We start from the raw sequence: 27,699 nt of genomic DNA, 5'->3' as shown, positions 1-27,699 counted from the left end.
AGAAGGAGGAAGGGAGGGAGGGAAGAAAGGAGATAGGAAGGAAGGAAAGAAGGCAGTGCATAAGCTATGGGCATGTTCCTTATTTGAAATTTCAGATAAATCTTGCTTTTAAAAGAATGGCAAAATAAATGCTTCATGTGTAACTTCAAGATAGAATTCATTCCTTTTTGATCACGGAGAAATGTATAAAGCCCACATTTGAGGGAGGAACATGTCAATTATGTTATATCACCAAGTATGCACATCTGCCTGAGGTAAAAAAGACACATGAGGAGAAAATTACCAGATCTAGTATGTTCTCACTTATGCTCTATCCTTCACTCTGGTGTGATCTATGGATTAACATTTCACAGGAAAATGAATTCAGCTAATGATAAACAAACTTTCTCATATCAGAAATCCTCCTTTCCATAAAATGTGTAAAACTCATCGGAGCGAAATCAATGGGTTTTTTGGAGGACCAAGTGGAAAGGTCATGGAGGAAGAAACACTCTAAGCCTTCCAACAGCACAGATGACATTCTAATTGGGAAACCATTTGTTCTTTATCCTGGGTCCCTGTATCTACTCTCTGACAACAAACACATACAAATACCCCATGAGGTGCCATTGCTATTTTTGGTTGCAATTAGTGTCAGGGAAATCAATTGCTTTTTCACAATATGCCACTTGCTCTTCTCCTTCTTCTATTCACTTCCCTCACTCTCAAATTTAATTCACAGTGTACCTTCAGGTATGTGACCATGTGTTAATTTTATTTTGAAGAGGGGGTGATTAAATGGGCAGGACAAGGGGCGCCTGGGTGGCTCAGGCGTTAAGCGTCTGCCTTCGGCTCAGGTCATGATCCCGGGGTCCTGGGATCGAGCCCCGCATCAGGCTCCCTGCTCTGCAGGAAGCCTGTTTCTCCCTCTCCCATTCCCCCTGCTTGTGTTCCCTCTCTCGCTGTCTCTCTCTCTGTCAAATAGATAAATAAAATCTTAAAAAATAAATAAATAAATAAATAAAATGGGCAGGACTATAATTTATTCTTAGGAAGATAAAATTTACAAAGTAGCTTAAAAAGCTCTTCTCTAAGTTAGCAGCTGGATTCACAATTAAAAAAATATGTGTGTGTGTGTGTATACACACACACACACACAGTTATGAGCTGAAGAGACGTCAACACCCCTTAGAGGTTACAGGTTAGTTCACTGGTTTAAGAAGAATGTGCTGAGTTGAAACTGATCTTTACAGAGGTAAATACATATTTCCACAAGAGACCACTCAATCATGCTCCAATCGTGGTTGCTAAGGGGGTAGGGGGAAGAGGTCTACATTTTCCAGAAGAAAAAGAATTCTTAATAAAGACCATCTGTAGCTTGGCCCTCCATGCTATCAATTAGGAATACTTAAAAGACATTCCGTTGCAAATAAATTTCTGCAACTTACAGAAAAGGGGTATAATTTCACTAATAAATAAACCTTTGATGAACTCCCAAAATAACAAAGAAGAAAAGTGGCCCACTAGCATCTTATTGGGAATCACAGAAAGATCTAGTAGCCCCCTTTGTTAATGCATGGGATGTAGTGACAGGGGATGGAGAGAAGTATTTGCATTTATTCTCACTGTACATCTTCAGAGTAGATGGAAAATACTCCAAGACTAGAGCTGTCAAACATTTTGGCTGAAGAATTCTTTGCTTCAAAGAACTTCATAGCCAGAAATATGATTTGATAAATAAACAAATAAGGGTTTTTTCTGATGTAATTGACTGCGGCTCTCCTTCTTGATCCTTGGCTGCCACAGGAAAAAGTCCAAGGTCATCAGGAACCCAGTTTGAAAACCTACGGTCTAGAATAGTGCTGGCCAATAGAGCTATAATGTGAGTTACATGTGTACTTTTAAATTTTCTATTAGCCGCATTTAAAAGAAACAGGTGAAATCATTTTAACTATATATTTTATTTAACCCAACATATCTAAAATACTATACTTTCACCAAATAATCAATATAAAAATTGCTGAGATATTTTACGTTCTTTCTTCCATGCTAAGTCTTTGAAATCAGGTGTGTATTTTACACTTCCAGCATACCTTGATTTAGATCTGTCACATTTCAAGAGCTCAAAAGCCACATGTGATTAGTGGCTACCATACTGCACAGTGTAAGTGTGGAATATTTCCCCTATAATTTTTCCCACTTTCCTCTCACCTACCCAATGAACTCAGTCCCTCTTCTTTTTTGTGTTTACCTGGGGCAGTGTGTGCTTTTGTAAAAGTCCCCAACTAAGGAAAATTTTTGTTTTGTTTTGCAAATTTAAACCATATTTAAGAGTTAATTATTATTCATTTCTATTAACCCTCTTACTACCCCCAAAGTAGAACCTTTTAAACAAAAGAATAAAATAGAGGGCTTAATATCCAAAATCTATAAAGAACTTTAAAGAAACAAAATCTATAAAGAACAACTCAGCACCAAAAAAAAAAAAAAAAAAAAATCTTATTAAAAAATGGGCAGAGGACCTGAATAGGCATTTTTCCAAATAAGACATACAGATGGCCAACAGACACATGAAAAGATGATCAATGTCACTAATCATCAGGGAAATGCAAATCAAACCACACTGAGATATCACCTCACACCAGTCAGAATGGCTAAAGTCAAAAAGACAAGAAATAGTAAGTATTGGTGAGGATGTGGAGAAAAAGGAACCCTCGTGCGCTGTTGGTGGAATGCAAATTGGTGCAACCACTGTGGAAAATAGTGTGAAGGTTCCTCAAAAAATTAAAAATATAAATACTATATGATCCAATAAGTTCACTACTAGGTATTTACCCAAAGTGAAAAAAAACAACACTAATTTGAGAAGATATGTGCATCTTTATGTTTAAATGTTAAATGATGCAGTATTTTTTTAATAAACATTTTTTAAAGATTTTATTTATTTATTTGAGAGAGAGTGGGGGGGGAGGGAGGGAGAGAGAGAGAGAGAGAGAGAGAGAGAGAGAGAGAGAGAGAGAGAGCAGGAGTAATGGGGAGGGGCAAAGGGAGAGGGAGGACTCTGGGATCATGACCTGAACCGAAAGCAGCTGCTTAACCGACTGAGCCACACAGGTGCCCCTGTTTACTGCAGTATTATTTACAGAAGCCAAATTATGGAAGCAGCCCATGTGTCTATTGATAGATGAATGGATAAAGAAGATGTATATATATATATGTATACACACACACACACTCTCATATAAAATGGAATATTATTCAGCCATGAAAAAGAATGAAATTTTGCCAATTGCAACAACATGGATCGACCTAGAGAGAATTATGCTAAGTGAAATAAGTCATACAGATAAAGACAAATACCATATGATTTCATTCATATGGGGAACCTAAAAATCAAATCAAATGAAAACAAAACAGACTCTTAAATACAGAGGACAAACTGGTGGTTGCCAGAGGGTATGGGAGCAGGGGAGGGGGGAGAGGGATGGCTGAAATAGACGAAGGGGATTAAGACATATAAACTTCAGTTATAAAATGAGTAAGTCATGGAGATGAAAAGTACAGCATAAGGAATAGAGTCAATAGCATTGTAATAATGTTGTACGGCCAACAAGCATAAGCTAGAAAACCTGTTACACAACACAGCAACTAAGGAATAAATCACCTTCCTTCTCCAAGGTACATTTCCTCATATTTGCCACGAGCGTAGTAATATCCCCCTTGTACGGGGTCATGCGGAGGAGTTGAGAAAGAAATCGTATCAATTACCTAGCCAGGTATCTTGCATGCCGTGACTGTCCAGGGAGAGGTGGCGCTATTGTTTAGTGCAAGTGGGTCCTGCGCAGTATCCTGACTTCCCTAAGTCCACGGGAATGGGAAGAGGAGGCAAGTGGTCCGGAATGCTTCCTAACCTCCCCTCCCAAACCCTCCAAGAGTTCTGCTTAAAGCCTTTGCATGGAATAAGAGGCAAGAAGGGGTAAAGGGGAGAAAACAATAAAGAGTGGGGAACCATAAACATTTTCCTTCCTTTCTTCTTCTATTTCCTTTCTTTATTTGTCTCATTTCTCCTTGTTTCTCTTTCCATCCTCCCCAGAGCCCCTTTCTTCCCTCTCTTCTCTCCTCTCCCCTTTCCTTCCTTCCTCTCTCCCTTTTCTTTTCTTTCTCCCAGGCAAGGGGTTTGGGGGAAATCCTTAACTAGTTGGAGCCATCCATCTCTGACAGCTCTTATTAAGATTCCAGTACCACTTCTGGAATTATTTAGAAATAGTTTATGACTATAGACTGTTATAATTGCAAATTGTAAATGAGGACGTTTGGCTAGTGTACGTTCAGCTCTAGAAAGTAGCTAAAACCATATGAGAAAAGGATGTTAGCTGAAAAGATGAGTGACAGTTGGAGGCTCAGAGAAGGTCTTCAGGAAACATCTTTAATGTTACAAGAATATCAACACAGGGATTTCGGAGTGCAGAGAAGATGGGTGGAGACAGCCCGTGGGAACACAGCACTCTTTAGCCCAGGTGAGGCTGCTTCATGGAGAAATTGTAGCCTGGGTTTCCAGGAAGACTCCTGTTGCTCAAGAGTTTAAGAGCCCAGAAACACTGAGACCTGATCTTTCAGCTATGGTGTGTGTGTTTTTAAGACATATGCGCATGTGTGCCTGTCCGTATATTTTTATATGTCCATATATTTGCTTGCAATTATGTATGTGTGTACAGACACATCTGTGTTCTGTGTGTGTATACAGAATGCGGGTGGAAGGAAGCTGTATTCTTTGCCAACACTGAAGCAAGATCAGGGGAGAGACTGCACGCTCAGCCCTTCCCACCTCTCTCTCTCCCTTTTCTTCTTCCTGGAGGAGGAGAGAGAAAGAAATGCCATTTGGGAGAAGTCACTGGCTTTGGTCTAGGTTTGTCTATCAATAGCCCTGGATAAAATTATGTCTGTTTTTTGGGGAAAAAACTAAGGAACTTAACTATAGTTTGGAAATTAACGCCCAACTCTTTGTGGTGTATGATGAAATAATATATTTTATTTTATTTCAAAAGTCATCCACTGTCTGAACTAAGAAACTGGCCCAGTGGCAGATGATAGTGGTCTTTCCCAGGCCCTGTATGTGCTAATTCTGTTTTAGGAGTGGGGCAACACAGCTTTGCTCCCCTGGATGGTGATTGTTTCACTCTTTCAACTCAACATGCCTTGAGCATTTGCTAGGTAAAAAGTATACTGAAAGCAAATTGGTTTTAAATTGCAGTCTTTGCTCTATATAAGACACAGACATGTGAAAAACAACTAATGATAGAAGCTAGTCAGTGACAAGTTACTATGAGGGTAGGACCACATCTCATTCATCACCGTACGCAGTACCTGTGCATACTTGGCACTTAACGTATATTCATCAAGTGAATGGATGGTGTGCCAGGAAAGGGGCAGGAGGATGAGAAGCAGAGGAGCTTTGCCGTTAAGGTTCTATAGGGCAGATGAAATATCCTAGGGGAGGTGGGGCTGTAGGGTTGTGATTGGTAGTGCAAATGCATTGAGGAAAAGGTTTGAGAAAAGATACACCATTTCAGGGTCTGAAGTGCTACTTTATATTCCTAGTAGCTGATGAATCTCTAGGGCCCCATTTAGCCAACATAAGCAAATGAAAATATACTGACCTTTCAGGAGGTGTGTGATGGATTCCCTTCAAGAACCTGATTTTATATGAGTTCCAATTACAGGGAAAGGGACCGTTTGTGTGAAACATAGGGCAGCACTCTGAAAAACCAGCTCTGTGGTGATCCCAGATGCATTATTTTTAATTTTAAAAAGGGGAGGCTACTATTTAAAAAAGCATAGTGAAATTTTAAAAGTATAGTGAACTGGCCAGTTTTAAACTATAAAATCGAACACTAGTTTCAAAATAATGAATTCATTTGATTTTTGAATATTTACAATTACTTTAGTATTACTCTATTGTTGTCGTTCGTATAGGAAATTTTCTAATATTGATTTTCTTGCTCTGATAATTTCACACCAGTATTCATTTATAAAAACCATTAAGTTGCTTATTATCTGCAAGAAAAATCACTGATGGTTATACAAGGTAGTTAAAAAAAATGAATCAAGGTCTAATACAACCGAAAATTGCAAATTGTAGCAGTTATTACCATAACATTAGCAGCATCTAAAGCTCACAAGGCTAAGGTGACAATGAAAGATAATGATATGATGTCAATCTCATAATGCAATAAAGAGAAAAGCAGGGCATGAGCACTGAAATGTGATAAAATAGGTTTCTTTTTCACTCTTCTTAGAGTATATACTTCGGAAATATTGGCGTTTTGACAACATATAACATTCCATGGAGTATCCTATGCATCTTTTTAAATTTCTATTTTAATGGTATAATTGGTATAATAAAAATTTAATCTTTTTCTTTAGCCTGATGAAGAAGGCACAAGGGTGTCTGATCCCCCAGAAAGAGCCCAAGCTCTACTTGTAGACTACTGAGTCTCCTTCTTCTAAACGAGCTTCTCCAAATAAATCATGGAACTGGGAATGATCAACTTGTATATCATCAATGATCAGTGATCAACTATGTATCCTTATTAATTAATTCTTTCATCTAACATTTATTGATTAAATGATAGTAGTAAGAAGACAAATAGCTAACATGAATAGTTACTATGTATCAGTTACTGAGTTAAGCACTTTACGTATGTTCTACCATTTAATTCTAACCACAATCCTATGAGCTAGAGCTTATTTTTATCCCTTTTTTCTAACCTGTGGACAGGGAAACTGAGTAATTGAATAGCTTTAAGGTGCCCAAAGTTGTCCATGTAGCAAGAAGTCAAGCAGTTATTATAAAGAAGAAGTATAAAGCCAGACTGATGGGGTCAAATCCCAGTAGTTCTGCCCAGTTAGGATTTTTGCATCCATGGGTAAGCTATCCTTTCTAGGTCTCAGTTTCCAAATCTGTAAAATGGGTATAATAACAGTGCCTACTTCATAGGGTCATGTGAGGATTAAATGAACTAATGGATGTAAAGAACTCAGAACAATATCAGTATTTAGCAGCAAGCACTATCAGGGTTAGTTGTTGTCATAGACTCTATAATACACCAGGGACTGCCACAACCTTAGTAGTGGGAGTAGGGGTGTCCCCATTTGCTATAAAAATGGGAAGAAGCAATTAATAGCCATGTCTTCATAAAGAGAGGGCAATGGAGTGTATGGGAACAAATTATGGACTGAATATTCAAGGTTTTTGAAAGAGATGGGCAAGAATAAAACAGTACTAAACTCTTCCATCAGCTTATCTTAAGATACCCAGGAAAGAAAATAGCTATGAAATTCAATGGGTATGTTGAAGATCTTTAAAGAGAAGTTTCATACTCTCTTTTGATGTCAGAAGCAGAAAATGTTTCAAAAGAAAGAAAGAAAGGAAGGAGGGAAGAAAGGGAGGAGGGAAGGAGGAAGGAAGGGAGGAGGGAAGAGAGGGAGGAGGGAAGGGAGGGAGGGAGGAAGGAAGGAAGAAAGTCACTGATGAGAACACCTAGGGCTTGAGAGTTTTCAGCTATTAGTAGAAGCATTTGTCTGCTTTCATTAATATTGATTTTTATTCTGCCTTGCTAACCCGATAGTTATCTAAGTATTTACTACTATACAAGAATGTATCAATTATTTCCCCTAATGAAGAACTGTTTCCAAACCAGGTGGATGCTACAGTAAATATTCCATACTGGGTAGTCAACACTGTTCTTTATAGATTTGGCCTGAGACCCTAAGAAATTATTCAAATAAAGAAATAAAATGTTACCTCATTTTATTAAACCAAGCCTCAGACTACTGGGATTGCTTGTATTTTTTTTTTTTTTCAATTTTCCTCAGTAAAATAATATGCTTTCTGTTTCTTTATTATTGAATAAAATGTGGTCATAGAAATGATAACTGTTGAACAGTTCCCTAATTCCAACTCTTAGAGTTAATGCTTTTACTCGTATTCCCTTACTTGGTCATCTCTTTCTTCCCAGGCAATGATGCCCTAAAAAGATTAACCCCCTCTCTGGGGTTGGAGCCAATTCTTTCAATGGATGCCGAAAGGTTCACCAAAAAATTCAATTGTCGAATTGTGTCTCTAATGGAATATGATTTTGGTTTGTTTTAGATGATGCACTTGAGGAAGCTGTGGCTAAGTACATTGGCAGAATATAAAGTGTCATTAAGACATGGTGTCACTGTTTCCTGCTTTGCTATGTAAATGCATCCATCTTTGGAAAGCACTCTCATATCTCCAGCATACAGTTCTTAATAGTAATTTTCAAATAAGAGCTGCAATAAAGGCCAAATCCATTCTGTTACAGCAGCAGGAACTAACACCAGTTACCCGCTCAGAGCTAGTAAGCTACATGCCAAATCAGTTTCCACCACCCACTGGGAACAACACACTTCACATGCAAATCAACAAATTAGGCAGTTTTCACAGATCCTATTCCCTCAGATTTAAAGCTTCAAAAATGCCACAAGATTTTCACATTAAGATATATAAGCAATGAAGTCTAAGATGGTATTATGTATTCATGTTTATTTACCCTCATAATTACAGGTAAATTATAATAATGGACTATGAAATTCAACAACCTCCTCTGTAGCCAGATAGCTACAAAGCAGGACCAGAAAATTTGTTTCAATAAAGGATGTCTGACTATTCAGAAGAGTGGGATGACATTAGGAACATACCTTGCCAGCCTTGAGTGAGGTGAGAGTGGTTGTCAGCAATGTTTCCCAAGGGGATGATCCTTGAACTCAGCATTTAAGCATGACCAAGAGTTGGCCAGAAAGGAATGTGGGTTGAAAGTTGGGCAAGTGGCATTTTATTCACAGATAACAGGAAGGGTGCAAAACATTGTTGACTGGCTTAATGTTCTCATGGTACATTCAGATAACTGCATGTACTTCTCTCTGGCTTCAGTGAATAATAAAGGGGGGTATCATTATGAAAACTCAGAAATTTACGCACTTCAAGGCACTGTAAAGCCACTGCAGAAATGTGGGCATATCAGATTTATATTTGGGAAGATCACATGGGCAGCACTGTGGTGGGTGGGTTGGAAGAGAAAGTCAAGACTGCTCAGAAGGCCACTGCTTCCGATCTGGGAAGAAATGAGACAGAATCTGAACTAAGGAAGTACAATGAAGATGGAGAGAAAGAATTCAGATTCTTAGAAAATAGAATTCATGGCACTTGGTAATGGACTGGATTTAGGGGTGAGGGAAAAGGATGTATCACTCTCTTTTCCTCCTAGATAGCCTCAGTACAGATAAACTAGCAAGTCAGTCTCCCAGTGCACAAACTATGTCTGAGGTATCTATGGAGGCGTCTGGGAAACTGGTTAGTCAGTTTTGTGTATATGGATCCAGCCCTTGGGTGAAAAGTATGGTTTATAGTTGAGGTTGCTGGGTGGGGAGGTAGGAGTCAGGAGGAAGGGGGAGAAGGGGGAAGGATGAGGGAATAGAAAGAGAGAGAAGGGTGACAGGAGAGGGCTGCCTACAGAGGTCCAGAGGATATCAACTTTTTTTTTTTTTAACGATTTTATTTATTTGTCAGAGAGAGAGACACAGCGAGAGAGGGAACATAAGCAGGGAGAGTGGGAGAGGGAGAAGCAGGCTTCCTGCCGAGCAGGGAGCCCGATGCGGGGCTCGATCCCAGGACCCTGGGATCATGACCTGAGACGAAGGCAGACGCTTAACGACTGAGCCACCCAGGCGCCCCAGGATATCAACTTTTAATAAGAGACTAGGATGAGGATCTAGAAGCGGCAGCCAGAAAGCCAAAAGCAACAGCTTGAGTGAGCAGCATCGCAGAATATAGCGGCAGGAAGAGTGTTAAGAAGGATGGAGTGATCTAGGTGGAAATGAAACAATCCATTTTTCAAACGTTATAGGAACTCTACCTATATCTCTAATTGCCTACCCTTTCATGAAAGGAAATTACCATTACTTTCTTGAACAGTCATTTGTGTCAAATAGGATATCCTTGTTTTTTGAGGAAGTACCATTTTTTTTATTTTAATAAAAATGAGCGGTGCTCTACAAGGCTAAGCATCAAGTATTTGACTGTACTACAAGGCTAAGTATAAGTATTTGACTATAACATTGAAATTATATGCATAAACTTATCTATACATTTTATTTTATTATAGCCACTTATCTTACGTATATTCATGTTAAAGATTTTACATGTACAGAATTGATAAATTAATAGAAGAATTTATTTTATAGATTCATAAATCCCAAATATAATCCTTTTTCAGTTTGGAGTATATTGTGCAATGTAGCAATACCTAATAATCAAATATGATATTACAGCCTAATTCTATTAGATGTTGGGGTTAAAGTAGAGCATGAAATCATCCATAATACCGGGCTTGCTAAAATGTAACAGGGAGGCCCATGGGGGCAGGGAAGGTTTCAGAGAAGGGCGTAGGCCTTTGGATCGCCGATGCCCCAGGGAGTTGCCCTCCTCAAGCTCTCTTAGCCGGAACAGCCGCCCTGTGATCTAAGAGATGTATGCATTGTCCCCTAGGCTATGGTTAGCAGAACTCAAGAACACACAGATTAGCATAGTAGATTAGCATATTGTATCTTTCCCTTAAACAACTCCTCCTAGTTCCTGTAAGACCCCTTGTCACACATCACATGCTTGAGAAACAGTGATAAAGATTTATAATTATCCTGAAGGACCAATAAAGATGGGAGCAAAGAAGAGCAAAAGGTCTTCGTCTCTGAGCCCCTTGCCTTCTCCTCTCTTTCACAGCAAAGTTTGGAGTCATCTTTCATCTGTCCGTACAGGGATTACAGGCCATTCCCGGCAATTTGACATTGTAAAGACCCTAACAATAGGAGAAGGTGCGGGATACAGTCCCAGTGATATGAAATGCAAGGAGCTACCTAAGCATACTTGATATTTTCTTGGTCTGAGTTGTGACAGCAGAGAGGAAATCTCAGATTTGAGGATCCCCTGAAAAGCACAGGTAAATAGAAACAGAGAGAGCCTCCACTAAAAAAATTCATATTTCTTATTTAGGTTGAAGAGAGCTATGTTTGGTTTGCACTTGAGGGAACCTAGCTGAAGAGTACTAGAAAGAAGACAATCTTTAATAAACACCTTTCCATGGTGGACCGTGTTGCTTCCCATGATGCTATACTTAGATGGGTATCTCCAAACCAGGGTCTGTCTTGAGGGGATCCCTGGGACATAAAAAGTGTGGAGATGGTCCTTCTATACCTCCTTATTCCTTCCACAGAGAGTTATATTCCTACTCCAATGATAGATATTATATCCATTGAGGTTCAACGTTGAATACATCACTGAAAGGAGTCAGAGAGTAGAAATAAGAATATCAGCCACTTGTCAGGCAGAGAACAGGGCTGGCCTTGCAGACGCTGGATTCCATTATGAAATGGTTCTTAACTTTTTTGAGAACCGAACCCCTTTGAGAATTCGAAGGAAATTAAGGGCTCATTCTCCATAAAAATACGCATACTCACTTATAGTCCAAATTTTGCACACAGTTTTTAGACAGTCCAGGACTGTGCCTTTGATGATTAATTCTACATACTTTATATGTATACACACACTTTACAAATACCATGTCATTGTATGTGGATTCTCAATGTAAATGGAAACATAAGATTTCTTTTCTGGAAATTCTTTACCATTAGCCTTGACAGAATATAGTTAACTTATAGAGTAAAAAAAATGCTGACATATTAACATTCACAGAATATTTATAATACCATCTACCATATTTAATTTTTTAAAAGTTAAAAAGAGGTGTTAAGGGGCGCCTGGGTGGCTCAATCGTTACACGTCTGCCTTCGGCTCAGGTCACGGTCCCAGGGTCCTGGGATTGAGCACTGCATCAGGCTCCTTGCTTCACGGGAAGCCTGCTTCTCCCTCTCCCACTCTCCCTGCTTGTGTTCCCTCTCTCACTGTGTCTCTCTCTGCCAAATAAATAAAATCTTAAAAAAAAAAAAAAAGAGGTGTTAATAATGGTCTACCAACACATACACAAACTAGCTTTTGGCTGAAAGTTTCACAGTGCTTCATAAAGTTTTATTACCTTTTACATGGAAGATATTCAGTGCACAGACATTCAAACACAAATTCAATTGACAAGAAGAACAGAGTAGATTTCAGCAGCTCTGAGTAATTAAACCCTGACATGCAGAAAGAAGAAAAGGATTCTGTTGAGGGTTTACTATTTCTTACTTTTTTGTCCTACCCAGAATCAATTCAGCAACATGTGGTCAATGTATAGGAGGGTTGTTATCACTACATTCATGTAATTTAGGGGCAGGCCTGTGATGAAGAACACACTCAGATATTGCTGCTTTATTCTTTGTGAAAGCTGAACTGAATGTTCAGAGAATTAGGGATTTTTTATTTAAGTAGTGATTACCAACAGATGTGCTTCCTCGTACCCTCTACCAGCTACACCTATATATTATATTCTACTATAACGTAATATCACATATTATATGCCACACTTATATTACTGTACCTCGTGTTGTCTCTCAAGACACAGGAGCTTGACTAAAGTCAGACACCCTTGGAGTGGGCTCTCCGACATAAAGCATCCCAAATACCTAACAAATGTTATTAAAAAGAGTGGCAGGATACACCCTATTTCTCCAAATCCCTCTTCCTGGTTAGGCCAATTATAAATTTCATGGATGAATTTAACTCCACTATGGCTACCAGATTGCATTTATCTTTGTACACCTTTTTGTTTTCAAACTGTGTTTTTAAATGCACAGATATTTGTAAGAAAAGCTCTCAGTGATCAGGCTGGTATTGCTTCTCTAGCTCCCCCTCCAGTCTTATCAATAAATCACCTGCAGCAAAATGGAAAGGATAAGTCTGAGAAAAAACAGTATTGGATTTCTAACAATCCTTCTGTAGCACAATTTAATAATAATCAGCAAGACATTTTCCTATTTACCATCTCGTTCCAGCACGTTGGGCTAAATTCAATGGTTAATGAGGCCTCATCACATGGATATTTGCACCTTTTTGCAGAGGTCTTACTTTTAAAGTTTCATGAACTGTCAGAGAAATACATCTCACTCTTGGAAATGTGTACTCATTTACCAGAAGTCAATGCTGACTTAATTCAGGTTTTTAGATTAGGTGGTGACAGTATCGTCCACGAAAACAAAAGAATATCACATACTGGTTTTCTTGACTTGTAATCATATTTGAAATCATCACCTTCTTCATTTTACAATTTCTAATTTTACTGATTTGAGGGTGAATTGAGGCCACCGGTTTACTTTTCTCAAATATGGGACACAAATTATACAATGAGGTAAGCCTAGCTTTAAAGCAAGTTTAGGGTATCAGGTTTGCAAATACTCAGAATTTATTCAGAAAAAAGAAAGGACTAGATGCCTGTATCTGTATATATGTCCCTATGAAGAGAAAGAAAAAGAGAGAGAGAGAGAGAAAAAATGCTAGTGCTAATGTGGCAAAATGTTAACATCCGAGGAATCCGGGTAAAAGGTATATAAGAATTCTTTGTACTATATTGGTAACTTTTATGTGAGTCTAAAATTATCTTGTAATAAAATTAAAAAAAAAAGATCTAAGCAAGTTCTGAGGTTAAAAAGACATAAAATGAGAAACCAGATCAAAGAATTTATAGACATGGTATATAAGTATGCTCTCAGACACAATTACTATTGGCCTCGATCTTGTAAATCAACAATCAATACCCAAACACTTACGTTGTTTAAAGTCACTGGTCTATTGGCAACACGCAGCAATATACATTACAAAAACCATCATCCCTAAATGATATTAATGTTTCAGCTACAGCTGCCATCAATTATTTAAGACCTATTTCCTAAGCAGGTTGGTCGGCTAGAAGGCAAGATTTTCAGAAATGTAGGGAGAACTGGGAAGAGAACCAAAAAATGATTTTATCCTAATAAGAGAATGCTTTCTGAGCAATCTAGAACCCCAGTGTATATATACATTAAGGACTATTTTCATCTGGTGGTCTACCCACCAGAGCAAAATGATAGGACTACCCAAAGGAGGCAAATTTCCCCCAGGCGATGTATACCAGTAAAATAAAGGATCAACTTATTGAAATATTGGCCCAGCTAGACTTTCTTCCATTAACAATCAGTTGAGACACATTTTTAAAGCAACAGCTTAAATGAATGGCTGTGTGTCTGTAATAATTTTGACTTAAAATGTCAACTGTATTTGAGATGCCATGTGCATTTAATCAATGTCTCTGTATTGTAAAATAAATATACTTCAGTGTGACTGCTGTGCCAGCCATAAATCATAATTCACAAAGACAAGAACATCTTATCCTCTCTATTGATAGTCATTAATGACAATAGTGATTAAAATGGTATCTGCCTGCCATATTATTGTTAAACAGTCAGAATTTCTATTACAGCCTATAACCTACCACCATTTCTCTTTATGCTGATACATTTCTTATGGAATAAAATATGACAGACAGTTAGATTTAAAGTTTAACACTAAAATGCAAAAGTAAAGAGTGGAGCTTATTAGTAGGTTTTAACCCATATTTTCAAAATTAAGAGAATTCCTTCTCTTAGAGATGTCAGTATTCAATAAACTTGTTTTTCTCTTTTAGAATACTTCAGTTTTACAAAATGAATACTTTGGATAAAAAAAAAAAACTACAAGAGTTAAAACATCAACTGTCATTTAAGAATCACATCAGCCTAGGGGCACCTGGGTGGCTCAGTTGGATAAGCACCTGACTCTTGATTTTGGCTCATGTCATGATCTCAGGGTCATGAGATCGAGCCCCATGTCAGGCTCCACACTGAGTGTGGAGCTTGCTTGGGATTCTCTCTCTTCCTTTCCCTCTTCCCCTCCTCCCCCATTCATGTGCAGGCTCTCTCTCCCTCCCTAAAAAAAAAAAAAAAAAAAACTAAAATAAAAAAAAAAATCAAATCAGCCTATGGAAGCATGACTGCTAGTTATTATTTCTAGAATGGATTTTTTTTTTAAAGATTTTATTTATTTATTCATGAGAGTGTCAGGGGAGAGATGCTTAAAAGTCAGTCTACTTTTGTGTTTAGTTCAAGAGACCAGGACCAGGAAGAACCTGAAAATTGGATTACATTTATGAGGAGATATGAGGGGAAGGTAGAGGGAAGAAAAATGAAGCAAAGACAGAGATACTGGGAAGAACACAAAAATTCATAAGACATGGATCTTGAGTATACTCAAGGTGGTGCAAAACCAGTGGAAAATACCAAGATGATCCAGGTCAGCTCTAATGCAAGTCTTGTGGAATCAGGCCTGGCCAATGACTTTTCTATGTGGCCTGAACATGTTGAGCTGAGAAGATGCTGGGTGAGCTGGAATCAGAAGGAATGAGAATGGCCTACCACATCCCCGAGTCCGCATTTATTGCAACAATGCCTTGGCATCTTCGCTCATTTTAACAATGGAAGCACTATTATCTGTATAAATGTTAAATGCCTAGGTTTTTGGAGAATTCTTTTGTGTGTGTGTGTGTGTGTGTGTGTGTAAATTTCTTCCTCTACTTCCCTCTACTCACGTCACAATAGAGAGAAGGAAACTGTAATTGAATATAGTAAAACAAAATGAAGGGGAGAAGGTAGGATAAATAGGAAAAAATGTTCGGATAGCAAGTTCCAATTAACCTTGTCAAAGAGTCTTTACAAAAATGTTTCAGCAATCATATCAATGTAGACATGAAATACTCTACTAGAGCAGAAATGGCGGAGGCATGAGAGGCATGAAGGACATGGCGCAGGGAGTCTGGTATATAGTGTATGGGTCAAAGTTCTAGGGAATTGGTCAAAGCCACTCCTTTCATTTTACAGTCTATCTTCATCATAAAAGCTGTTCTTTCATATACTTTGAAAATTCCAGGAGGCAAAAGGAAAGCAGAACAAATCTATGATATTGATTTTCTACTATACATTGACTAGAGTTCAAATTTAAAGTGGAAAATTATAGTCCCTGGGGGACAAGAAGCCTATCAATGGGAGGAACTAATACCGAAAGCCCTAGAATTAGGGTTTTTACTGTTCACTGGTGATTTTGTCTGCAATCAGAGTTACAACCATTATTTTTGGTCAATATGCCCTCTAGCTCTCTCTTTCTGGAGTTCTGAATTTATATAATTTTTTTTAAGGATTTTTTTGTTGGTAAGTGGGGTGCTGCTTTTAGTCATTTCTGCTGAGACATTTCTACTTTGATTCCTGGAGCTATATGGTGTTTTCAGATGCCAAGAAAGCCTTAAGAGAATATATGACAGCTCAGGCTAAGGCAAACACAAAAAAATTAATGTAATAGAAGAGTTTACTCAACTTTTCTCTTAGAGCTTCCACTGTTTTATATGTTCTTTTAATTTGTAGTATACTTTTTTTTAAGCTTGTGGTATTACAAATAAAGTTAGTTTTCATTTTGTGTTTTCAATGAATTTTTATGACTGTGGTAGCAATATAAACAAAGGGTAGAGAGGGATGGAGCGGAAGGATCAGATACAATTGAGAATGCAGACTAGGGTGATCCACTGTCCTGATTTGCTTAAAACTGAGCAGTTTCCCCGGGGCATGGGGCTTTTAGTGCTCAAACTGGGACCAGCTTGTTATGCTAACACAGAACAAAGGACACACCATGAATATGTTTAAAGGCCAAATTTTTCATTTTGCCTCTAATTAGGTTTTCTATTTTGGCAAGTTACATGTTGGGAGTCTTGGGCTATTTCTCTCAATTCAGTGCCATTTCACTTTGTTAAATTGACTTTTCAGATTACCAGCCCTAATCTATTTTAGTCTATAGACACGTCTGCACTGTAATCATTTTCAGCCAATGGCCAAGTAGTTGATCATCACAACGATCATTTATACACACACTGCAAGTGTATACAAGGTGTGTATCTCCCAGGCAAAGGAAAACTTCCATTCAAGAAGGCAATTGTACAACTAGATTTAGACGTCCCACTTTCAGTATTTTTACTAAGTACACTGCAAATGGTTTAACCATAGTTTTATGGGATCCATGGCTGCTCTGCTTATTTAAAAGGAACTTAATACATTTTATGTTACGTTAACATTAGAACTTCTATGCCCTACCATCCTTTAAGGAAAGATTGCAGGTACCAGGAGAACACATCTGAGTTGTTCACTGTGGTTACCTCCAAACTGAGCACTGAGACTGTTTCTTGTAAGACAATCCATCAATATTTGTTGAATGAATGAAAGAGGATGTCAGGGAAAAAACAATTGGCCGTATACTTACAACATGCTTATTGTATACTTACTGGTGGCTTGCTCAAAAGTACTGAATAAATTATTTCAAAAAAGATTCAGGTTTATTCCAGTCAACCTAGAAAAGCAGTTTGGAAATAGATATAGAAAATCCATGTATTTAAAAAAAGGCCCGGGGTAGGTTTTTTTAGAGGTGAAGAAGTAGAGAGGGCATACATCTGAATTCTAACCACAATCATGGTCATAATCTCACCATTTGGCTCTTAATTTTAAATCCCCCTTTCATTGCTAATCATTTTGTATTTATGGGTCTTCTTAATTCAATAGTAAGCCTAAGCAAAAGGTTCATGCCATGTATTTTTTTCCGGGTTTCCCCAGAGTAGTATTTAATAGATATTCAAGTAATAAACTGATTGGCAAATTTTTTCATATCATTTTAGATGGCTATTTATCCTTCCTACTTTTAAAGTACTTCTGGGAGGTCAATTCTACAACCTGTTCAGAAACCTCATTCCAGTGCTTAACAACTGTCTTCTTTTTTATGTCTAACCTCATTTTTTTCTAATAAGGATTTTGGCCCATTTTCGCTAGCCCTGTCCTCAGTGGAGATGGAGAACAGCTGGTTGGTTACTATTACCACTTAACTCATCCTTCAACCTTTTCTTCAAGCAGAAATTAAAAAAAAATAATTAACTCCCAATGCAGTTCACCCTCTTTCTGATTTTTGAACCACTTCCCCTGTTTTCATTATTTTCAGTACTATTATCTAGAAGGACTAAAGGGCACAACAAGTTGACTCCAATGAGCATGTCATCCGAGCCATCGGTCAGTCAGCACAAGCTTAGTAAGGGCTAACGCTGTGCCAAGCACTGTGAGGAAGCCCTCTTTAGAGGAATTTCTGACCCCACTGAGGACAGGAGACAGACATGTAAAGCCTAAACTAAACCCCAAGTCTGCCTATGGGAAGTCTGACATGAGAAGATTCAGGAGAAAGAGAGAAGAGAAAGAGAGAAATGCAGGTCAAAGAAGGATATATAAGGGGGATGGGGTTTAAAGTGGGCTTCAGAAGTCTGGCAGGACTCAGAGAGAGAGGGAGATGTGAGAGCGGGAGGGAGGAAGAAAGAGAAGGGAGATCATCCTAAAGAGGGCACCATCTTAGCGTTCATGAAGCTTGTTTTGGGTAATAGTGAGTCATCGGGTTGGAGTGGTCAGTTTGCCCAAGGGAACAGTTAAAAACAATGAGAGAAAACCAAACTGGGATAAGAATACAGAGGGTATTGAATGCAGACCTAAATAGTTTGAACTTTAGGAGTTAACAGCTCCCAAGTGGGAGTTCCCAGGACTGGCTGCATCAGAATCATCAGAGATACCCAGACGTTATCCTAGACCTAATGAATTAGAATCTGCGATGTAAGATCCAGTGATCTCTAATTCTAACAAGCTCTGTAGAGGGCTCTCGAGGACAGTGGGATTTTTAGGAATGACTTGGTAATTGGTAATGTCTTGGCTCCTAGAGCAGAATAGGTTATATATTAAGAACATTCTATGTGCCAGGCATTTTTCATATATCATCGAATTCACTCTCAAAGCAACTCTATCAGGTAGAGGCTCTTATTCCAGTTTTACTGAAGAGGAAACTGAGCACAGAATAGTTAAGTAGGTGCTGAGGGACCGAAAGCTACAAAGAAATGGAGCTGGGATTTGAACCTAAGCAGATATGGCCTCAGAGGATCTGTCCCTGGCCACTAGGATATGATGCATTTTAGTGCAGAGGTTTTCATTGAATATCTGATAACCAAAGGAATAAATGGATGCTGGCTATGCCTAGGAGGAACTGGAATGAGAAAAGGAAGAAAGCAGGCAGCTAGGCGTTTGTTGAAAGAATCTAGTTATAAACAACAAAGACCGTGGTTAGCGAATGGCAGCGGAGACAGAGAAGGAGGCTGAGACGTCAGAGACAGCATTTTGCGAGTATCAACAGGGGTGCTGGCTAATGGAAGGGAGGGAAGGGCAAGAGAGTGGCATCCCGGACAGACGCCACTGGATTCCTGGCAGTGCCTCCTACAGAGTCAGGATCATCAGGATGAGCTGGTGACTTAGATGGGTGGATGACGAATTAGATTTTAGCCATGTTGAAGCTGAGGTTGAGGCAAGGCCACCATGCAGAAATGATCAGCATCGGGCTGGAGAAGCAAAATTGGATTGTCTCCAAAATCCTGTTAGATATTATTTAGCATGGTTGCGATAATAGTCCTAGATGTGCAGTCCAATATTTGTGTATCTCTTATCCATTTTTCAGTTTGTGTATCCTATATCTATCTGTAATTGTTCTGGGAAGCCTCTCCCTCTTATATGGTTATTATGCCAAAGATTCAAGTCTTTTCCCTTAATTATAATCTCTTGTTATTAAATTGCTGTTTCATAGATTGACCTGGGACAGGAAAATCCAGTGAGTAGCAAAAATAAAAAAGTGTGGGTTCTACAGGGTGTATGAAAGTATATGCAAAACTGTGGCTGGTGTCGATGCATTTTTAGATGCTAATACAGTAGCAGCAATGATTAAGAGGGGACTTGGTATTGCTATCAGTTCAAAGTCTGGCTCTAGGCAGGCGGATTCACTTCTCAATGTCTCATTCTTTATTACCTGCAGAGTAGAGCTACTATTTGCCCCCCTCATATCCCATGCATCTTAAAGATGGATGTTGGTAAATTACACTGAAGTTCTCAGATAAAAGGTGCTAAACAAAGAACTAATTTCATTTTTTCCCTCAAGCAAATTATTAAATCTATACATGTCATTATCTAATAGTATTAAGTAAACATTGCACAAGGACATGACATTGTGCTGGACATGGTACAAAGCAAATTAGGCAAATGCGGTCTCAGCTAGGAACTTGTGAGTGTTTATATATATGAATAAACTTGTTAATATGTTTTATTAGTTATTTAAAATGAGTATGCAAATAGGTCCATTAGGAGATCCTTTGCATTTTCTTAATCCAGCATTTTAAATGATTATATTTCACCTTAAATGCTAATGAAGTTTATTTATTAATGTCTATCTTCCACTTTAGCGCCTGCGAAAGTTCTTTTTAGCATATCAATTTCTTTAAAAAGTTAAGCCAATTTTTTTTTTCCACTGGACTTTTGTTCTGATCTGTTAACAAATCTAAACCTCATTATCCAAGAAAAGTAATGAGATAAAGGGGTCTATTTTTCTTCGGTGCTCTTTCATAATTCACATTAACGTTAATGGGAGTCGTGCACGCATATTAAGAGAAGAAGAGAACCCTAATTAAACAAATCAGGCTTCTGGTTGACACTATACGTGATCATTTGTTATTATGGAAAGTATGAGAAAATCATCCTGCTTTGGACAGCCATAAACAGAGCTCCCGAGGAAGCGAGATTCCATATGGTAGGAGGGAAAGGCGCTGAACAGCAATCAGCTTTTCAAATGATTTAGAAAACAAGCTACCCATACATTTGTATACTAATTAACGCCATCTATGCCCCTCGCCCCTCTATGAACATACACTCAAAGAAAACAGATAGAATGATAAACAAACATTTGCAGACAGGCATGACAGCTGAAAAAATTATTAAAGTCAGACACCAAACAAACTCTGGATGCTGGGCACTGCGGCGGCTCATTTGTCTCTGCGCTGAGCCTCTCAGCCTATCAGACAAGCAGCCTGTCTGGCTCTGGGTCTTCCTTCACTTAAGAAATAAATGCTGGCCACACAACCCTATATTTGTCTGATCCAAATTTAATCTATACTCTTTTAGTTACCATACTTGCCTCTACCCTCACCATTTTCTCTCACTTGCCCTATTTACGGAGGCTCTCCCTCCACTTTTTTACATTCTCCTGTTTGCAATCTATTCCTATTATGATGCTAATTTTCCTCTCTGGTGCTTAGTTGCAAATGAACAAAAGCTAGGATGTATAATACATAAATATATAAATATTATCAGCGATCACACCACTGGATTTAATGGAAGTCAATATCGGTATATTACACTCTCTACTTTGCAATTCCATTATGGGCTCAACACTGCTGGTCATAAAAAGTAGCATTCTGAGCCCAGGCCGGTGATAGTAATAATGAAAAAAAAGGGGGGAGGGGGCCATTGCTCTTCCTAACTCGAATGAAAAATTAAAATTGCTAAGGTACTTAGCTCAGAGGGAAATTGGCAAATTAACAAAATGAGGAAACAAAATATTCATGGCTCATATCGTGAAAGAGAAAGTAAATAATTTAAGATGGACTGTGAGGTGAGAAAATTCAGTTACCAAAAGGGCAAAAAAAGGAGCCTAACAAAATTTCAATATGTTTTCAGCTTCTGTTCCTTTCCTGCTCAATCATAGTGAGCCATGGAAAAGGACGGATGGTTGCACCTGTGAGTAGCTTTTGACATGCAAATTCATTTTTTTGCCAGTCATATAGTTCTCTCAGGCTCAATATATGCAGCCATTTTGCCCTGATCCCCATAAGGTTCTCTGTTTTCAATGTATTTCTATATACACTTGCAGCTGAATTAAGAACTTTGACCTACTTTGGCTTTCATTTTTCATCTGAAATTTCATGTTTCAAACTGGCCTCTACTTCATGAAGCAAAGCACCTTATCTCTAGCCTGTTGTTGGCCTTTTGCCTTTGGGGAAATGACTGTTAAAATTTCATTGGCCTGGCTACATTAGATAGGTTGCCCTTCATACCCATAAAGTTGAAGGGATACCCAGACATTTTACAACCACTATCTAGAAAAAGGTAATGACAGGCACAGCCACATTACATTTATTGTACATGAGCCCTACAAGAGCCGTTATGGGATCAAGGTAAAGAGGAGAAATGTACGACAGATGTCATGCTCCCTAGAGATTTAAGTATTCAGTCTCTACCTAACCTAATTTAAAAATCAAGTCAAAATGTATCTTTATGGGTAATGTATTATAAGACAACTTCCAAGGCAGCCCAGTGAAATAACTATGAGCCATGCATTGAGAATATCAAGTCCAAAACCCATCCATACACTCTGGTCTGAAATACATGAAGGAAAAAAATAGAAAAGGAAAAAACCTGTTCCTCCATCTGAGTCCCCTTTTTATTTGTATTCAATGCCACCAAATGATTAGATAACCTTTGAAAATAGTTCAAGGTTATATTTAGAAAGGAGTGACCCAAAGCTTATAAAATAGAAAGGATTGAATGATTTTAGTCATGTCATGACTTCTTACAACTTATTAAGCAAAACTGTCCAGTCTGAAGAAAACATACCATGCTCACCTGAAATACAAAATAGCAATTAGAGGAAAAATTTAAAAAACTGAAACAAATTTAGGGGGCTCCGAGTCAAAGGCTGCTGGCTGGCTGGCTGAGAAGACAAGAAGTAGAGCCTGCCGAGTCAGGCGCTGTACTGACAGCTGTGCTCACGTAAATTAACTTCAACTTCACAACAGCTGGGACAGGGTATGTTGTTATCCCCAATTCACTGCTGAGTAGACTGACTCAAAGGGATTCATGAAGGCCACAGAGGTTGTAAGGGGCAGGTTTTTCACTACGTTAAGTATAAATGTAATGGTGATGATGTCTGTGTTGTTTGTGGTGGAGGAGGAAGGGGTGTGTGTGTGTGTGTGTGTGTGTGTGTGTGTAAGTGTTCTTTTTAAAATGACCCACAGCAAGATGTCATTATATAGAGTTGCCTTAGTTTCAATAAAATAGTATGTTTTAGTATAAAACAAATGAAACATAGATGCTTTAGCACTTGCAAAGCTTAGAAATAAAAAGTTGATGGCTTTAGATTAAAAAAAACCCCTAATGCCATTAGGGTTCATAATTTAGTCTTCCCTATGGAGCAATTGAACCTGTGTATCACTGAGGTATACCTATGTTAGCTAAGGTAGGAAGAAACAATGAAGAATAGCCAACTGGGGCACCTGGCTGGCTCAGTCAGTAGAGCATGTGATTCTTGATCTTGGTCGAGGTCATGAGTTCAAGCCCCACATTGGGTGTGGAGCCTACTTAAAACAAACAAAAAAAGGAACATCCAACCGATGGGCCAGGAGGAACAGAGTGGACCCAAAACGGCTGCATATCACGTGAGCCATTTAGATTAAAGCCCCTGTGTCTTCAGAATGTTTAGCTCAGGTGTAACAGGGCTTTGTGTACTAAAAAGGACAGAATTTGGGTTAGCATTTTGTTATAGCTTTATGGGAAGCTGGTTTAAAAAATAACCTTATATTCATGTGCTGCAAAAAAAAAGCATAAAGTGATTTGGCATTAATACTACAGCATGCTGGGTTCTGATAATGAACCTGCTGATGTTAAGTGTAGCCTGGGCAGAGGCACAGTCTGTTAGGCAGTTAGTCCCTGTGGAGAAGAGGACACCATCCCTTCTTGACTTCACCTTCTTCATAACACCTACTAGAGTCCGAAATCATCTCAATCATTTTGGGTTAGTGTTTGTTCTCTCTTGTCACTGGGACGCAAATTACACGAGAGCTGCCGCCTGCATGTCTTGCTCAGCACCGAATAAATTGACTATTGATTCCCTCAAGTTGACAAGGTAGTGCTTTGTCCCAGAGGTAGCTGAGGCCAATGTCCCACCTCTCCCTGGGAAATCCACTGCCACAAGCAGTTTACGTGTTTATGTGATAGTTTGCTTGCTTGGTTTTAAAATCACCAAAAGAAATTCAAAAGTCTTTGAGTTTCTCCTCCTTTTTTAAGATCAAAAAACCCAAAAACAAAAACCCATAAAAGCAAGGACTTCATTGCTGTATGCCGGGGGTCTAGAACAGTGCCTGATGCAAAACAAGCATTCAATAATGTGGAATAAATGAAGTCTAATTATGAGGGTGCTTGGCAAAGAGTAAGCATTCGACAATGACTATGGGCAGACAAATTTTTAAAACAGAGATGAAGTTTTCTTTTGGCAGGTGTAGCACTTTATTGTTAATCCATTAAAAAGGAATTTACTAGGCACAATTCCTTTAGGTACCAAAGCACACAAAGGATATAGAAAAGGTACTTGATCAACATCAAGGTTTTCCATTCAGGGTCCAGCACAAGTTGATAATTCAAAGGTCTTTGAAGTGACTGGCCTATAATATCAAAAGGAAACAACAGCAAATATGATATAAAGGAATAGATTTTAAACACAGACCTGGGACAGAATTCAGTTTAAAGAATGTAGAGATCCACATGGTTACTAAACAATTAAGAAATCAGGGACTTAATGCTGGGCCTTCTGCTCTAGACAGGGCAAAATTTCGTTAGCCGAAGGATATTCTCTTCAGTGCTTAGAAAAGATCTGCTAGACCCCAGGAAAAGAGCCAAGGGCTGATAGCAACTGGCTTGTCTACTGAGGGGGTCTGAGCTGCACCCTTCAGCTGCCAGAAGCCACAAGCACTGTTTCTACCCACTAGTGCCATGAAGAGTACAAGCCCTCAGGAAGCCAAACGCATGATGGAAAAATGGAAGCGTCTTGATCCCCTAATGTCCTCTTTCAAAGGCAGGCAAACAGAGGATTCAGGGAAACTAACAAAGTAGGTAGGTTCTTGACTTGCATATTTTTCCATAATAATTCATGGCTGTGTCAGAGCCACAGTTGAATCTATGAGGAGGTAATTCTGAAATCAGCAAAGCATTAAGCACACTGGAACCAGACCACACATTTAAAGATACGAATTAACGAGATCCCCATAATGTTTTCAAAAGGATCAGGAGGAGGTCAAATTAACTAATGAGCTAAACTGTGTGACTACATATTAACATGAATGGACTGGCTAGTATCAGAAAAGCACACAACACTTAGCTTTTTACAAGCCAGAGCAAAGCCACATTCGCACTTCCACGACGCATGGCGTGGTGAGGACAGGGAGACGACTTTGGTCCCCGCTCCTGCCCTTGGCCAGGTGCCACCGTCCATGGCACAAGCTGCATTAAAGCCCCATGACAGGGGAGTGGCTGTGAAACACAGATAATGGAAGAAAATAATACATATTTAAGCCACACATCTACTTCCTAGAGAACCTTAAAGCAATCAATCTTTTTTAAATAAGAAAGAAACTAAGTCAATAGCATCTGAGCAACACATGAGAATTTAAAGCAAAATCTGTTGGCTAATGGTAACAGCTTTTGGGTTCTTTGTTGTTGAAAATGTGCATGCAGCAACTCCAATATGCTCGCAATCTCAGATGCAAAAGGCTATGGAAAACAGTTGCTATTTTTACACAGGAGATAAAATCAAACACCACCTTTCAGATCTTAATTTTGCTAAAACAGTAGAAGGAAACAAAACGGAGTTGCTAGTTGGCTAAAGGATCTAGAACCTGTGCTTTCCACCACAGGCAAATACAGCCTACACTGGACAACAAAAGGAATAGCTTGCTCTATGTTATGGGCAACAGAGCATGGACCTGCCACATCAAGTCATCTAAAACAAACTATGAAGTGAAGGCTTACTTTAGTAATATTCTAGAAAATGGGACATGTGAAGCTCTAATAGTTTTTATATTTATAGATGACTCTAGTTAAATCTTCGTGGCTTTTTTTTTTAACACCTTAAAGAGGAAATTGTTTCCTTATACATTACTATGATATTGTAGAAGTAGTACTAGTGATTATAACAACTATGTTAGTTTTCTACTGATGCTGTAAAAAAAAAAAAAGTACTGTAAACTTAGTGGCTGAAACAACAGAAATGGGCTGATGTTACAGATGTGGCAGGCTGGGTTCTCTTCTAGAGGCTCTCCAGACAGAATCCACTCCTCTGTGCTTTCTAACTTCTAGAGGCTGCCCTCATTCCTTGGCTCATGGCCACCTCCCTCCATCTGAAGGCCGGCAACATTGCATTTCTCTGTACCTTTCTTCCACAGTCACACCTCCTTCTTCTACTTTTAAGACTTCTCATAATTACTTTGGGCCATGGGGGGAAATCCAGGATGATCTCCTTTATCTTAAGGTCAGCCTATCAGCAACCTTAATTCCATCTGCACCATAGTTCTCCTTTCTCATGTAACATGACATATTCACAGGTACCAGGAATTGGGATATGGACATCTTTAGGGGCCCTTATTCTGCTTACCACAATAATTAACATCTATTGAGTGTGTATTTCTTGCCAGGCGCTGTTTTATAAGCATGTTACATGTAACTAAACAAATGTAATTCTCATAATAATGGTATATTCTATTATTATTCCCATTTTTCAGATGAGGAAACTGAGGCACAGAGATTAAATAGTGTGCCAAATGCTACCTAGATAGATAACCAGAAGAGCTGGGATTGAATTTAGCATTTCACATGCACAGCCTGCACTGTTAGCCTCTGACTTCCATAAATTCAAAGGCAATTCTCATCTATATATTTGGATTGTGTGTGTCATTATTATTGGGATGCTTAAAGTACAGCCCACAAATTCTGGCAATCGTAATGATTACCTAGAAAAAGGGCATGTTTAACATTCAAAATGTTAAAAACAAACCAACATCTATTGAGAGATTTGTCTTACTGGAATCAATATTATCTGTGTTGCCTAAATGTGATTTTACAGTTTCAAGGTCTCTCTCTCTTTCCATATTTATATATAATAACAGATTATATTTATATTCATATATCATATATGAATAACAGATATGGAATAGAACTTTCTGTCTGGAATTTCAGTTGAAAATCCTAAACTTGGGGCACCTGGATGGCTCAGTCGGTTAAGCGTCCAACTCTTGGATTTGGCGTGGTCATGATCTCAGGATCGTGAGATGGAGCCCCACTTCGGGCTCCATGCTCAGGGAGGGGTCTGCTTCAGACTCCCTCCCCCTCTCACACTTATGTGCTTTCTCTCTCTTTCTAAAATAAATAAACAAGTAAATAAAATCTTAAAAAAAAAAAAAGAAAATCCCAAACTAAAGACATCTGATGACAAATGCCACCCAGTATTCTTAAGAGAGATATCTCCTAAGAGTTGAATAAGAGGTAGCCAACATCACCTCCCATCCCTCACCTTCAGCCCCTGGAAAAAAAGAAGGGTAGAGACTGAGAGAGTGATTTTCTGTAACGCAAAGTTGTAGGAGTAAAGAAAGTAATGGAAAGGGGTGCTTCCCCTCTTGCTCCCAACAAAATAAGCAAGGAGGCGTCAAGATTACCCCTGAGAGGATTTGAAGGCAATTGTATGAAAGGAGACAGTCATCCTCCCTGTTTGCTTGAAACCTGCAGACATTCACTGGCCCTCTCCCTTTCCCGTGCGTGCAAGCTTGGGTTTGGCACGTGGCTCTAGAGCTGGGGAGGCACAGAGCAGGGCTCGACTCTGCCCTGGAGAAATCTGAACATGCCAAGCTGGTTGGGGCACCATTTCAGCATCAACAAAGCACATTTAGCTGTAGGAGAAGAGACAAAGTTGGTTTCTGATCGTGCCCTGAGGGGATATGCCCA

The 27,699-nt window shown here is 38.8% G+C and overlaps 1 protein-coding gene across 5 annotated transcripts in view; it reads right to left on the bottom strand.

Annotated features, from left to right (window-relative positions):
- Positions 1 to 27,699, bottom strand: part of PARD3B (par-3 family cell polarity regulator beta) — a 1,000,807-nt gene that overhangs the window by 256,308 nt on the left and 716,800 nt on the right. The window lies entirely within an intron of this gene.

This window comes from Mirounga angustirostris, unplaced genomic scaffold (assembly GCF_029215605.1).
Source record: "Mirounga angustirostris isolate CCGP_5_RB_7025 unplaced genomic scaffold, mMirAng1.0.hap1 SCAF_3, whole genome shotgun sequence".
Lineage (NCBI taxonomy): Eukaryota > Metazoa > Chordata > Mammalia > Carnivora > Phocidae > Mirounga > Mirounga angustirostris.
Note: the sequence above shows the minus strand (reverse complement) of the source record. Positions and strands in the feature narration are given on the sequence as shown.